This window comes from Phodopus roborovskii, unplaced genomic scaffold (genome assembly GCF_943737965.1).
Source record: "Phodopus roborovskii unplaced genomic scaffold, PHOROB, whole genome shotgun sequence".
Taxonomy (NCBI): domain Eukaryota; kingdom Metazoa; phylum Chordata; class Mammalia; order Rodentia; family Cricetidae; genus Phodopus; species Phodopus roborovskii.
This window is the reverse complement of record NW_026126436.1, coordinates 7,392,977-7,408,596: the sequence shown is the minus strand read 5'-3', so window position 1 is coordinate 7,408,596 and position 15,620 is coordinate 7,392,977.

The window sequence follows — 15,620 nt, the reverse complement described above, 5'->3', positions numbered from 1 at the left end:
CTACCACCACATAAAAAACCTAGCTTCTGTTCTAGAGAGAGAGCTTAGCAATAAAGAACACTGATGCTTTTGCAGATGACCTGGATTCAGTTCCCTAGCACTAACATTATGTCTAAGAACCATCTGTCACTCCAGTTCCCAAGGATTTGATAGTCTCTTTTGTGAATCTCTGTAAATGTGCAATCCTGTTATACAGATGTACATGCTGGCAAAACACCCACAAGCTTAAATACATAATAAATTTCTAAATCAAATGTTCATTTTTAAAAGACATGTGTTTTTAAATTCCATTTTGAAAGCAATTTAATGTAATGTAAATATATATGTTAATGCTGATTTAGCATTATCAGGTAACAAGGACAAATGCTTTCATATCTACAATTGGATAAGAATAATAATTTATGATAATGTGTATAGTATAGATATGTATTATGATAGATACTGTCATTACAGAGGGTTGCATGAAGTAACTGTATAAAGTTACATGCAGACACACAAATGCATATTTATGCATATTTTAATGGAGAAATATGGAGAAAGATATAAAAATCAGTTCTCTTGCATTGATGTTAGAAGTCTTAATAGTGTTAACATTGAAAGAATTGAATGAATTGTTAAAGGGATTATCCAGTATTGCTTCCTTGGAGTTTGAAGAAAGGTCACATTCAAACAATGAAGAATATAAAAGCATTTATACTTTATTTTAGCTTCAAATGATAACATACCATAAAAGTTTTTACTTTTAATATTTATTAATTATTTGATAATTGTATATGTTTTTATGTTATTCATCCCTTTCCATTTCATAGATCTACATCCTGTCACATACAATTTATACTGCTAATACATTCTTAGATGTCAGATCTTTACCTTAAAGCATAGTTTACTTACCAGAAGCTGCCCTCTACAAAAAAAGAGTGCATCAAACTTAAAAGAAACTCCAATATTCCAGCTATCAGTTAACAATAGCTCATTGGACTTCATGCCCACCTACTCTCTTCTGGTTGGGATATTGTCTTCCTTAAGCTTGCCCAAGTTTTATGCATGCTGTCACAAACTCTCTGACTCCATTCATGCAGCTGACTTGGTGTGGAATAATAGTTTCTATGTGGAACATGTATATAGCTCACTGTTCTACAAGGTCTTGATATCACTGCAGGAAAAGGAACAGAAAGATTGCAAGATGCACAAGTAGATGACTATGTGGAAACAGTGTTTTTCATATCAGACAGGGATGTTGCTCATGTGGACTCAGTGATTTCAACAGCATGCAATAGACCAGAGCAACTTGTCACCAGACACAATTCTGGCAACAAGAGTGTAGATCGAGAGCATATAGCAATTCACAGCTTCTGTGGGAAAGAGAGTCTATGTTCTTTTAGGAGTCTGTAGCCTAGTAACCTTGCTCCTATGGTTCATCCCATTGAGCAAAACAAGCTGGACCCACAGGAGATGGGACAGATAGGAAACACAGAGTGGATCTGGGAAGGTTTGGGGAGAGAGATGAATATGATCAAAATGCAGTGTATGAAATCCTCAAAACTTATAAAAGTAAAATAAAAGATAAACATGCACACATACAAAAAAATTAAAACACAGTACCCAAGTCATTAGTTATATCAATGTATAACATATATTTGTTTAAGTGAAAAAAATAACTCTTCACACAGTGATAAATTTATAAAATACTGAATGTTGTCTTTACAATGCATGTAGGTACAATATCTAATTGTGTATATAAAACCAAACTTACATGTTTACTTAAGTTCAGTGTAGTTACTCTTATAGTGTTTAAAATGTGGAATTTCATTTGTTTCTCATGTTTTCATGGGGTTGTGTGTAGGCTTTAGGGACTTATATTCTTCAGCTATTTTTCTGTTTTAATATGTAGCATTTTTTCAGACAACTTGTTTTCCTACTGTTTCTTTTCTTTCTCTCAAACAGAAACATATGTGACTTACACTGGCTTCAATTCATTATATAACCAAATCTACACTTGTCCTTTTCTTCCCAGTGGTGGTATTAGTACATTTATCATGCCATACCAGGTATTATGAAGAAAATTTCTACAAAATTAGTTCACAATGAGCATGATTAGATTTCATAGAGTTAAGTCAATGATGCAAATATTTGTTTAATGTGTGAGAATAATATACTTTTCCAGAGTATGAAAAACTATGAAATTTGTTCCTTTTGTCCTTATTGTTAGAAAATATTCAATAACGCTGCATTTTATTTTACTAACTTGCAATGTTGGAGAAAATTATATTTTTCTACCACCTGGTATCAAATAAATTGTAGTCCACATGTTAATACCAAGTTAATTTTTTCTACTAAGTTAATGTATTCAGTTAATCTGTTAAGTTAAATATATTTTAATTCAGCCATGTTCATTAAAGGTAGTATTAACTTTATTCCTGGAGTCATTTTTCCCTGAGAACATCATAAAAAACCATAAGACATTTCATAAAGAAATGAAGGTAAAGAAACATTTTGGCTTTCTGGCTCTTTCAAACGTATTAAGTACAATTGATACAAAAGCATTCTAGCAAACAAAGATGGATGTTATGGATGTTTGGAAACCTGATCACATTGTCAGGTTTGTCTGAACTTCATAGGAATGTTTTTATTGTTTATTTGCAAAGAAATCTATACTGAAAACACACTTTCAAAACTGAAAAGCTTTGATTCTTTGGGAAGTGATCTGTTAAATAGTTTCTACTTTGAAATAAAATTCATACGTGTAACTAAAAATCAGTAATATTTTTGACATTCGTGATTACCTTCCTACATATGCATATCTAGAGACAGTTAATGTAAACCCAGAGGATTTTGTTACTCTGCTGTTCTTAATAGAAGATTCATGTGAAAATTATTTACCTTCTCAGTCCTATGACTTAACCATCTGTGAAATGTGTTTATTAGCAATATTGAGTGATTAGAGGGGTAATTAATTTAGTAGTACTCTACAGTCTCTAGATAGAAAGTTTCTTAAATTGCAAAATCTATGAAATAATAATTAGATTATTTCTTTTTTTCCATTGTTTTATTTAAATTTGAACAAAGTTGTTTTACATGTCAATCACTCCCCCATGTGTCTAGACTGTGAAAGTATCCCTGTATGTGAGATTGGCTCCCAAAGTCCATCTATATACTAGGGATAAATACTGATCCACTACTAGAGGCCCCATAGACTGCCCAGTTCTCCTAACTAACACCTACATTCAGGGGATCTGGGTCTGTCCTATGCTGATTTCCCAGCTATCAGGCTGGGGTGCATGGACTCTGCCTAGTTCAGATCAGCTGATTCTGTGGGTTTCTCCATCCTGGTCTTGACCACTTTGCTCATTACTCCTTCCTGTCTAATTGGATTCCAGTAGTTGGGCTAGTGTTTAGCTGTGGGTGTCTGCTTCTGCTACCATCAGCTACTAGATGAAGGCTCTAGGATGGCATATAAGGTAGTCATCAATCTTATTGTTGGGTAAGGGCATTAAAGGTCGTCTATCCACTATAGCTTACATTGTTACTTGGTGTCTTCCTTTTACATCTCTGGGGATTTCCCTAGTGCTAGATATAACCTTAAATCTATAATCCCTCCCCTCTATTATGGTATCTCGTTTCTTGTTATCCTCTATTCTTTTCCTGCCTCAATCATCCTGTTCCCTCATGCCCACCTCTCCCCCCCTCTTCTCCCCCTTCTATTTCTCCTAACTCACTCCCCGCTCCCACTATGCTCCCAATTTACTCAGGGAATCTTGTCCCTTTCCCCTTCTCTGGAGGATCATGTATGTCTTCCTTAGGGTCCTCCTTGTTTCCTAGCTTTTTCTAGTGGTGTGAATTGTTGGCTGGTAACCCTTTGCTCTATGTCTAATATCCATATATGAGTGAGTACAACTGGTATTTGTCTTTTTGTGACTGGGTTACTTCACTCAGGATGGTTTCATGTACTTGCCTCCATTTCTCTGTGAATTTCAGGATTCAATTGTGTTTTTCCACTGAGTAGTACTCCATTATGTAAATGTACAACATATTCTCCACCTATTCTTGAGTAAAGGGACATCTAGGTTACTTCCAGTTTCTGGCTATTACAAATAATGCTGCTGTGAACATACAACTATATATACATATATATACATATATATATATATATATATATATCAGATGTCCTTGTTATATCAATGTCCTTTTTGGTGGTATATGCTCAGGAGTGGAATTACTGGATCTTGAGATAAACTAATTGTTTCAAATTCATTAAGAATTGTTGATACAAAAGCATACTAGCAAACAATAATCAATATTTGGAAATTTGATCACATTTTCCATCAGCCCATAATTCTATGCAATTGTAATGAACCTAAAAATAGTAATATCAAAAAAAGTCGTTTTTCAAATGTACCTCATGTTAGGCTTCATCTCAGGATGCAGGGATGGTTTAATATATGAAAATCCATCAATGTAATCCACCATGTAAACAAACTGAAAAAGAAAAACCACGTGATCCTCTCACCAGATTTTGAAAAAAGCCTTTGAAAAAATCCAATACCCCTACATGATAAAAGTCTTGGAGATAAAGGTCAGGGATAAAAGGAAGATACTTAAACATAATAACCAACAGCCAACATCAAACTAAATGGAGAGAAAATCAATGTGATTCCTCTAAAATCAGGAACAAGGAAAGGCTGTCCATTTTTTCATATCTCTCTCTTTAAAAACTGTTACTAGAAGTTCCAACTACAGCAATAAAATAACTAAAGATCAGAGAAATACAAACTGGAAAGGAAGAAGTCAAATTTTTCCTATTTTAGGTGATATGATATAACTCTACCTGGTAGCTACTACAGCTGATAAACCTTTTTGCAAAGTGGGAGGATACAAGTTTGACTCAATAAAATCAGTAGTCCTACTATATACAAAATATAAATTGGTTGAGAAAGAAATCAGAGAAACATCACTCTTTACAATAGGTCCAAACAACATAAAATATTTTGGGGGTAAAGCTAACCAAACAAATGAAGACCTATATAATAAGAACTTTGAGTGTTTAAAGAAATAAATTAAGGAATACCAGAAAATGGAAAGTTTTCCCATGCTCTTGGATAGTTAGGATCAACATAGTAAAAATGGCAATCTTGCCAAAAGCAATCTATAGATTCAATGCAATCCCCATTAAGATCCCATCACAATTCTTCACAGAACTTGAAAGAACAATATCCAACTTTTTATGAAAAGCAAAAGACTCAGGATAGCCAAAACTACCTTGTAAAATAAAGAAACTTCCAGAGGTATAACCATCCGTGATTTCAAGCTCTGTTGTGTAGAGCACACACACTGAGATGTCATCTTACTACAGTCAGAATGGCCAAGATTAATAAAACAGTGTTGGCCCATGATGGCAAGTTTTTGGAGTAAGAAACCCTCATCTATTGCCAGTGTGAGTGCAACATCCAACAACCTGTGTGGATTCAGTGTGAAAATTCCTTATGAATAGATCTATTTAAAAAATTTAGCTATATCATACTTGGACATATAATCACAGTATTCTAAATCATACTGCAACGGTACTTGCTAATCCACGTACCCTATTTCTCTATTCATAATAGTCAGAAGTTGCAAACAGTCTAGATTTCTTTCAATAAAATGATGAATAAAGTTAGTGCAATTACACAATGGAATATTACACAGCCATTAAATATGAAATTCACTGAAAAACAAATGGGTGGTGCTAGAAAAAAAATCATGAGTTAGGTGACCCAGACTAAAAAGACAAATATACCATGCATTCACTCATTAGTTCTCATCTTTTTTATAAGTAGGCTACAATCCACAGAGCCTCAGAGGTAGGCATAGAATTTGGAACTAGGAATAAAAAATAGATCTAGGAAAGAGAAATAAAAAATGTATTCATGGATAAAAATAATTATTGGTTGGTGATTGGATTAGGAGGAACAAACAGAGAAATGGAGGAAATATGGGGATAACCTAAGAAAGAAGAGGATTGTCAGCTAAAATTAAGGGCGATATGAAGTATAATATGGTTTCCTCTATTGAGAATCCTTTCTTCAGTTCTGTACCCCACATCTACACAATGGAATACTACTCTGCAGAAAAAAATAATGGTATCTTGAAATTCACAGGCAAGTGGATGGCACTTGAGGAAACCATCCTGAATGAGGTAACCCAGTAACAAAAAGAGGAACACAGTATGTACTCACTCATATATGGATTTTAGACCTAGATCAAAGGATCACCAGCCTATAATTCACACAACCAGAGGAACTAGGATACAAGGTGTATTGTAAGAGATTCATATAAAGTTCCTCATAGAATTGGGAAAGGACAAGTCCCCCAGAGCTCAGGGGAAGTAGGGGGGCAGCAAATGGAGAGAGAAGTAGGAGAAAATGAGCGGGAAGAAAGGAAAACATGTGCGACCAGGAAGATTGGTCCTGGTTAGGAAATAGAAGACAGGAAAGAGAGAGATAGAGAGACAGAGACAAAGACAGAGAGAGAGAGAAAAAGAGAGAGAGAACATAAAAGAGGGAGCCAATATTGGTTTGAAGATAAAATTGAACACAAAGAAAAGTCTAGAGAACTACAAGACGGCTGAGAACTAACAATTTGAGCTTCCCTGGAAAGGCCCTTCCCGGAGAGTGAGATCAACAACTAACTTATCCATGGTGCCCTCAACTAATGCCTGTTGGAAACAGGATCAAACACCCATACATAAACACTGAGTCGAAGTGCAGATGGAGAGGACAAGACCAGGTGGCAGAAACACATACAGACAGCTTACCTGAACAAGGAGGAGCTAATGGCCACTAGACTGATAGCTGGGAAGCCAGCATGGGACTGACTCAGGCCCCCCCCCCTGAATATGGGTCTCAGCCAGAAGGACTGAGCAGTCTAAGAGACCTCAGACAGTGGAGCCAGGATGTATCCCTGGTGCACAAAAGGACTTTGCGAACACATTACCCATGGAGGGATAACTGCCTAAATCTAGAGACAGGAGAGAAGCCGTAGTCCCTACTTCACATGACCTGTCAGATCTACATGACCCCAACTGGATGGCATTCCCCTACATATGGAATTGTGGTGGGGGGATGGGAGGGGAGGGTGGTTAGAGTGCATGTGAGAGGGCAGAGAGGGTAAAAGAGAGGGAAGGAGGGAGGGAAGGAGAGAAGGGGAGGGAGGGAGGAAGAGGGAACTGGGATAGACATATAAAATAATAAATTAAATTAAAAAAAGTCGCTTTGACTCCAAAATTTAAGTTCAAGGCCAAGTTACTGGGGGAAAAGGATTTCTATTTTTGTTTCCACAGAAAATGAAAAGATGTGGATTCCTTCCAGACTAATGTGGTTTGATCAAGCCAATCCCCCTGAAACAGAGTACCAGGTGATCCTACATTCAAAACAGCTGGACAAAGCAGCCTTACAGACTACAGCCAGGATTTCTGAATCTTCTTAGAATCCCACATGACAGCGCCCTTACCTTAGAAAACACAACGCCCAAATTCCCAAATATTGTCTATAAATGTTTGTTTTCACTTAAATGGACTTTGTTATATAAAATAAATTTTGAAAAAAGAAAATTTAATAGAATAGAAGCTTCTCTAAAACATACACATGAATGAAATAAATTTACATGAAATCATCAAATTATATGGAGAATAGTAGATCTAGTTAGACATTTCTCCCCACCAAGTGAATCCTCCACTTCAGGGAATGTGCTATATATAATCAAGCTATTGCAAAAGAGTCTCTCACCAGAACCCAACACTATCTAGGCTATTGCCGAGGGTATTTATTGCATTCAACAAACTCAAGGCGCTATTGCTGGAGATAGCATCTATACAACGCATTAGGCATGGAGAAATTGAGTCGTTGCTTGCATAGAGCATTGATCTCTACTCACTGGTATTCATTGTCTGGAAAATAATCTACATCCTACTAAATCAGAAAAATAAACACCAAGCCAGCTACAAAACCTTTCATCTATCATGCTGAACTGCCTGCAAGATAAATCCTTGGAATAATGCTTCTTATGTTTCTTTTTATTTTTTTTTTTGGGGGGGGGGGGTGGCTTTTCTTCTGTTGTTTCTTTTGTTCTATTCTGTTTTTGTTTTGTGTTATTTCTAATGTTGCTTTCATTGCTTGATTTTGTTTTTAATTTTATAATTATATTTACATATCTGTTTTCTAATGAGAGATATAAATGAGATGTATATTTGGGTGAGCAGTCCTATCCTGCTGGCCTTCACTGGACGAAGCTAAGCCATGCATCCAGATATAGGCCTAAGCCCATAGACCATGGCCCAGGGTGGCAAACAAGCCACCTAACTCAGCCTATTCTTCACCACTTTTACCTCTTTGGATCTGCTTTCTCCACAGAACATAAACCATTCTGTCTCTTGTCTCTGTCTCTGTTTCTGTCCCTCTCCCTCTGCTTCCAAGCCCTCTCTCTTCCATAACACACAATACATTTGCTTATCAATTTAGAACCAAAAATAAAAAGTAATTCTTTTGATGAGGAATAGGGACTACACTTATCATTGGATATAAGAAAACTTATTAGGAAACAGTTAAAGATTTTGCTGGCTTATTAAAGTGGTGGTTGTATGTTCCCCTCCAACATCTATTACTTATTTAGCAATTTTTCAGGACTAGACATAACTTCCTTTTTCTGATGGTGTACCTTCTAAGAAAAATTAGAAAGATATTGATTTTTGCCACTATATATATATACATATATAGAGAGAGAGTTAGAATTATTGTGTGATGCTGTTCATTGTTGCTATTCATGGATATATATATGAGTAGGAATGCTGGTTGTTTGTCTCCTTTGGAAGCTTGGTTTGTGACTTGTGGTATCCTGAAAGGTAGTCTTTAGGGATGAGGCATTCAGTTCAGTTTCAGTTCATTAGCTATGAATTGTGACAGGGTCCATAAAATTCTGTAAACTATCAGTAATCCAAACTACAAAAGTGTTTATGGGAAAACTATTCTTAGTGCATGAGGTTATCTACAGAAGCGTGGAAAAGATAAGGGCACTTAAAATTTCAGTATGGCCAAGTGAAGGGCTTCTGATTCCAATCCCTAACTGATTGCTAGTGGATGCTCACTTTTCTTTGGGGTTGCCTATAGGAGTATAGGTTGCCTATACTCCAGTAGACAGTCTCACACTCTGTTCATAGGGGATGTGTTAACTGGATTCAGTGTGTTATACTAAAGAGGGGGAGAAAAGGACATTAAATAGGGAGGGAGATCTTTAGTAGTGGCTTGATGGAGTCAAAGGCTAGCAGTACAGGTTGGACATAAACAAGAAACATTGTATGCATACATCTTGTACACCTTTACATTTCAAGTTTTATTAGATGTGAATTTATATTATTTGTCTTTCCCCTCAAATGCCCTATATTTTACTTTCCAATTAATAACATTTTAAGTAGGAAAGAAAGAACAACGACAATGCACACAAATGTCAGAATGAAATCAATACATAAGAGATGTGCTATGAAGCACAAGTAAAATTTTTGCAAACCTTCCTTCCAAGTGGCAAGAAAAGTGTATCAATGTCACTAATTTACATGATTAATTGGCTATGTTATTATGTATCTAAGAAGTATAACTTTTGAATGTTGTAAACCAGAACAAATTCTTTCCAATATTTTGTCTGAATAACTGAATGAACAGTTCCAGACAATACTCTTACTATTATTCCTGCCATATTCTGCACTCACCTGAGTGTCCAGCTCTATGTCTCTCTGAGGAGCTGCTTTTATCCTGTAGAATCCTGGATACATATTTTTGGGAAAGCTTGTGTCTTGACAGACAGCCAAGTAGTAGTTTCTAGATACAGCCCATAACTTGGTCAGAGTGCAGACACATTTTTATAATGGGAAAATTTTTCATAATTTTCTAGGCAGTCCTATTCTCTGAGGTGAGGATCTGGTTTCTCCAGACAGGCAGTCTGCATGTTCAAGACAAGCACGATTGTGTCACTTAAAAGATCCTGGTGAAAATGAAGTAAGGCAAGAAACTTGAAGTGATGAAAGCACAGGAACCAGGGAGAAGAGGTAAGACCAAGAAGTCAAGATATACACAGAGGTAGAACCAGATAAATGGCAACAACAAAAGCAAATGAAAACAAATCCTTAATGGCTATATGAATGAATCGGAGCCTTTTGGCATATATTTCTTATTAAGGAATATAATGTGAATTATTATTTTTGTAAACTTGTGCATTTTTATGGTACCTGAGATAGGGAGGCAACCTATACAAATAAATACAAATAAAGTATTTAATCCTAGTAAAACAAATTCAGACACATTTTTTTTTTCTTTTTTAAATATACAATGGTACTTTGTCTTCATTAATTTAAGTAGGGATGTTTCCTTAAATACATTGTTCAACTTCGGAAAATACACTTTAAGCAACATAATGAAATAAAATAAGAAAGTCATTTTTAAGAGAGTAATTAAAATTACCTAAAATAATAATCACTAGAAGCATCAGGGTATACATAAAAGGCAGAAGTATAAAATCCAAACTCCTTTTAAAACCAGGAACATTTCTAAACTTAATTAAAAGACTAAACTTTTGTTTCATTGTCCTTTCTCTCCTTTTCTTGTTTTCATTTTCTGAAATAGGATCCTTCTATATAGTATAGGCTGCCTTCAAATCCATGATTACCTTTCCCCATCCCCTCTCTCTCTCTCTCTCTCTCTCTCTCTCTCTCTCTCTCTCTCTCTCTCACACACACACACACACACACACACACACACCTGGCTTCCCTAGTGCTGAGATTATATGAGTGTGTGTCACATGCTGCCACAGGGGGCTTTGGTAACCTAGATATGTGAGTAACCAAGCATGTGAGTCCTTGGCACACTCAAAGCTATGGGTCTAGATATTATAGTCAGAGTTATGTGAAAAACAATGAACTTATTAAGTTCCAAAGCCTTCTCCTAAGATTTTAAGGATATGAGTAAACAATCAGTCTTTTATTTATTCTCTTTAGCCTTTCTTCTGATTCATGAAATCAAATCATATTCATTGAAATGTCCTGGTTTTTAAAGATAACTCCTAGAGGAAGAATGGTGAGTCAATTGAATTTAGGAACCATGATTATTATTTCCTCACTTTCCATGCCATCACACAACTCTATATAGTGCTTCATACCTAAGACTGAAGTAAGGACTTTCCAAGACTAAAGGAATACATGTATTATTCAGAAATGAAAAAGTACATAGTAGTATTTAATCAGAATTTATAGAATTATATTCAGCAAATCAAAAAACTATAAGTGGCACTTATGATAGATGATATATGTTTGTATAACCTCAAATGTGCTTTCAGCTTGCTCTTTGCACATGTCTACAGTGCTTCCCTGGTGGAAAGAGAAGCATCTACTTTAACTACATAGTTTGAAAAAAAATCCAATATTCCCATGTTGTCATCCAAGCATAGAAGGACTAATCATTTTCATAGAAGTTTCATAATATTTTCAGTGCTCTGTACATCAGAATAAATGACAACTAGCCCTTTGTTCTGGGAATCTTCATTTTGAGTTGTTGTCACTGTCAGACACGCTTTCAGCTGCTCTTAGTATCTAGAGGCTGTTCATAATAAATAACACAATCTCCTGGAAGCCTCTAACAGCTCCAAATGTTACTGCTAATGTGCCTATGGCACTTCAGAAGAGATTTTTAAAATATCCCTAAAATATGGGAATTATAAAACCTCCCTGGATTGAAAAGTGCATAAGTTAATAAATGTTTGTACTTTCCTTTTAGATAAGATATCCATTCCCAGTCTCAATCACTGGGTTTCACTGCTATCTGACACAAAAATAGTGTAGAAAGCTACTTTCCTATGGAACATGTCCCACCCATTATCAGATCAACAATAATCTTGATCTACATGCTTGCAAGTTTGAGAAGCATGATACCAGCAATAGAAATCCCATATGAAAAAAAACTCTAAAAGAAAAGAAAATTCTTTAGTTGCTCATTCACATCTACAAACACAGCCTTCTCATTTTCAAATTTTAGTCCTTCCTAGCAGGTTTCTCAACAATTTGTAGAAAAGTTCAAGCTTCTAAATTATGCTGAATTCAGGAACATATGGCATAATAAAAGCATAACCAAACAAAGCTACATCTATAGTTTATACAGCTTATTCTCTTGGACAGTACCCTAGTTATATGAGTGAGTACTGCATTAAGAATGATTTAAAGACTTTTGAAATAAAATTAGCTTCACACGAAGTGCTGAACCTTTTGCAGAAGAGCATGTTTTCCTTATGATTTAAAACATGCCTATTTTAAACAGGCCATATTTTTTCCCAAAGCACTAAAATCTTATACCACGTAAAATATATGAAAAAAAGAAAGAAAAGAAGGAAGGAAGGAAGGGAGAAGCTAACCTCAATTTCAGAATGCCAAAGATAAAGAAGATTCTACATTGCCCTTATTATAATTCAGCAATTTCCATTGGTGCTAAACTTACTTTTTTCATGATCTTAAACTTCTACTAATCTGCATAATTTTTTTTGAGTTGAAAAAAAGTTCAGATGAGATCAGTGAAATCATTACAGGAAAACTGTTTGCTAAAGATAATGAGATCACTCCAATGAAGATAATAGTTAAACCACTGAGTGGAAGAACATCTCTAATAAGTAAGTATCAGTGACTTGTTGAAGCTTCTGTGCATAGTAACTCTGAATGATTCATGTAATTGTCTCTTATGTTTCCACATGTGTCTTCTGTGATTCTATGGTGACCTGGCCTTACTGGAACTTCTCTTTTGTTGTGTTCTGTCTTAATATTTGATTATTTGAGAGTCTGAAATTGTGGCCTTAATAATAAAACCTTAGAGACAGATATTAGGATTCATGCTGAAGGTCAGAAAAGCAAAGCAACCTGCAAGTAGCTCTTATCTCTACAAAGGCTGAAATGAAGATCCTGTCTTGCCTGTGACTGGAAACTAAATATCCCATGAGACGCTTTACATACATACATACATACATACATAAATACATACATATGAACTCTGTTTCTCTTTTAGATTGATTCACTCTCATGTAGGATTAGGTGTCCTAGAACTCACAAAGATTCATCTGCCTCTGTCTCCTGACTACTGGGATTAGGAAGTGTATGCCATCACTGACCAATTTCTATGGCTAACTAGTGTGGCTGGCTTTTGCATTCTGAACCCCAGGCAAGCTTTATTAAATCATGAAAGATATATCACCAAAATTCCCAATTTTTTTTTGTCTAATAAAAAAGGAAGGCTACAAGTAACATAAGAAAAACTATATACTATAAAAACAATAGCTATATATAATGTACACAGGCAATAATCATATCAACAATGTCTAGTCTATTTGCATTTGAAAAAATCAGGAGAAATACTCCATTATCTATTCTATCTTGATAAGTCCAAAATGTTGTAACTAATTCAATTTCTATTATAATTTGCATTATCAAATTATATTTTAATCTCTAACAAACTTTTAAAATTTATAACTCCCGAGTAAGTTTCTTTTCTAAGTCTGGTAAATAAGAAAATAATAAACATCACAATCTAATCATAAACTCCATCAGAGAGTAAAAAAAGGAAATAATAGTAACTGAATAAGCTGGAAGTGCAAGCATACCACTTCCAAAAAACATGAGAAATGACAAAAACTGCTGGATGCCTGGACAGTCACCCAAGTTTCTTCTGCAATGATGGGGCATCCACCTTTGGCCTACAGTCCTAACATATCTGACAGATTTCTATGAAGCAGTATTTTTAGAATTATCCTGCCTTGTCTTGTGCAAGATTTTGTAGTCACTCCTTTTTGTTCTGTTTGTCCAACTTGGACAGCACACTGTCAGAAGTCTAGGCAAAGACACTTTTATGCTCAGTGGCTACATTTGCCACAAAGAAAGTGAACTCCATATAGAGTTTCTTCAATGCCCATCATGTTCTCTGCAGTAGATTGGTGCTGCTGGGAGCAGACATGTCATAAACAACCTATGTTATTAAAATATATTAAACGCCATATTCTATAGATCTCTGAAGTATTTGAAGATAATCTGTCTTTCTGAAATATGTCTGTTTGACTTTGTGAACATACCTAATATGACTAAAAATTCAATCGTAATAGATAACTAATTAGTAACCTGCATTTATTTATTATTCTATGTACTTTCAAGGACTAGAAATTTGTATTACATTGTTGAATGAGCTGTATAGGTATAATACTATGAACAATATTAAAAACACATGTACTGTATGTTTTAACAATAGTGATCTCAAATTTGTTTCAATATACAAAATTTTAATACAATATGCAACAATCAAATCCAATAAAAATATTTAAAATTAGTAGTTGCTTTTTAAAAGTAGATTTAATAGTTTTTATCATATCTATAACCTCCTTTTTTCTTTTCAGAGTAATCTATCATTAATCTTATATCTGTATCCACTTTTTTTCTTTCTTCTAAACAAGACCTCTGAATCTAACCCACTGTTTAGCCTTTTTCATGACCATTACCAATAACAACTTGTAACCAATCCTCTTAAACAAGGACAAATATCCTATTTAATGACCAAAAACCACCCACCCCATCTCTTGGGAATGTGGGCATCATGTTGTTATAGTTATTTCCTGCTGTTTGGAGGTGACAGCATATTTAAGGGATCCTGAAAAAAAAAAGTTTGAGTTAATTGTCAAACTGTATTATTTTTTTTCCAGCCTCCGCATAATGGGGAAAGTGCAGGCCTATCTCAAGTCCTGGTTATAAAATAGTCTGTGAGGCTAGATCACCTCAGCTGGCCACTTCAAAGATGTTCTGAACAGTGTCTGTGAGGCTGGAACCATCTTCCTTTTGTAGACTTCAGAGATGGCATTAGGCCAGATTACTTCTTTTCTGGGTAGTTCTCCCTTCTTCTTTGAATGCTTATTTATCCAAAGATCTGAAATTCTTCAAGATGGTTGATTTTATTTTCCTGAAAATACATAAACAAAACCCTGTTGAAGCCTCAACTTTTGGTAGTATCCTAATCTAAACTTATCAATTTTGATTTATGATTTCTCCTGAAATTTCTGTTTTATTTTCTAAAGCTCTTCTATCTTCCAGAGCAGTATTTTTTCTTACAATAGGAATTAGATTCTTTAATTGTTCTGGGAAGGAGTTTCAAGGTCACAGGAAACAACTGACCTGGGTTTGGCATTTTGCATACTAGTCTGTAAGAGGTCTCTCTACGAGATTCTTTGAGGCAAAGTACTACTTTCAATGACCCTTGTTGACTTGCTCATTAGTTCAATGACTACTTTTGCCACACATTCCATGTAACCCAGAAGCAGGGAGCATTCTATTTGAATTACGCTTAGAAAACACCATTGTTGAATGCCTTGTTTACAATCCCTTTTCAAGTGACTTTGTTTACCACAATTAAAACATTTTATGTTTAGCTTTTTCTGTAAACCTCTCTTGGAATCACCTCTACTATCCATGTATCATCATGGTCATGAGATACAATATTAATTATATCTCAGATCCATTCCCCTAAGGATGCTGACATTGCCTTTAAAGGCCTGATTATCATTTTGCATTGGGAATTAGCATTTTCAAC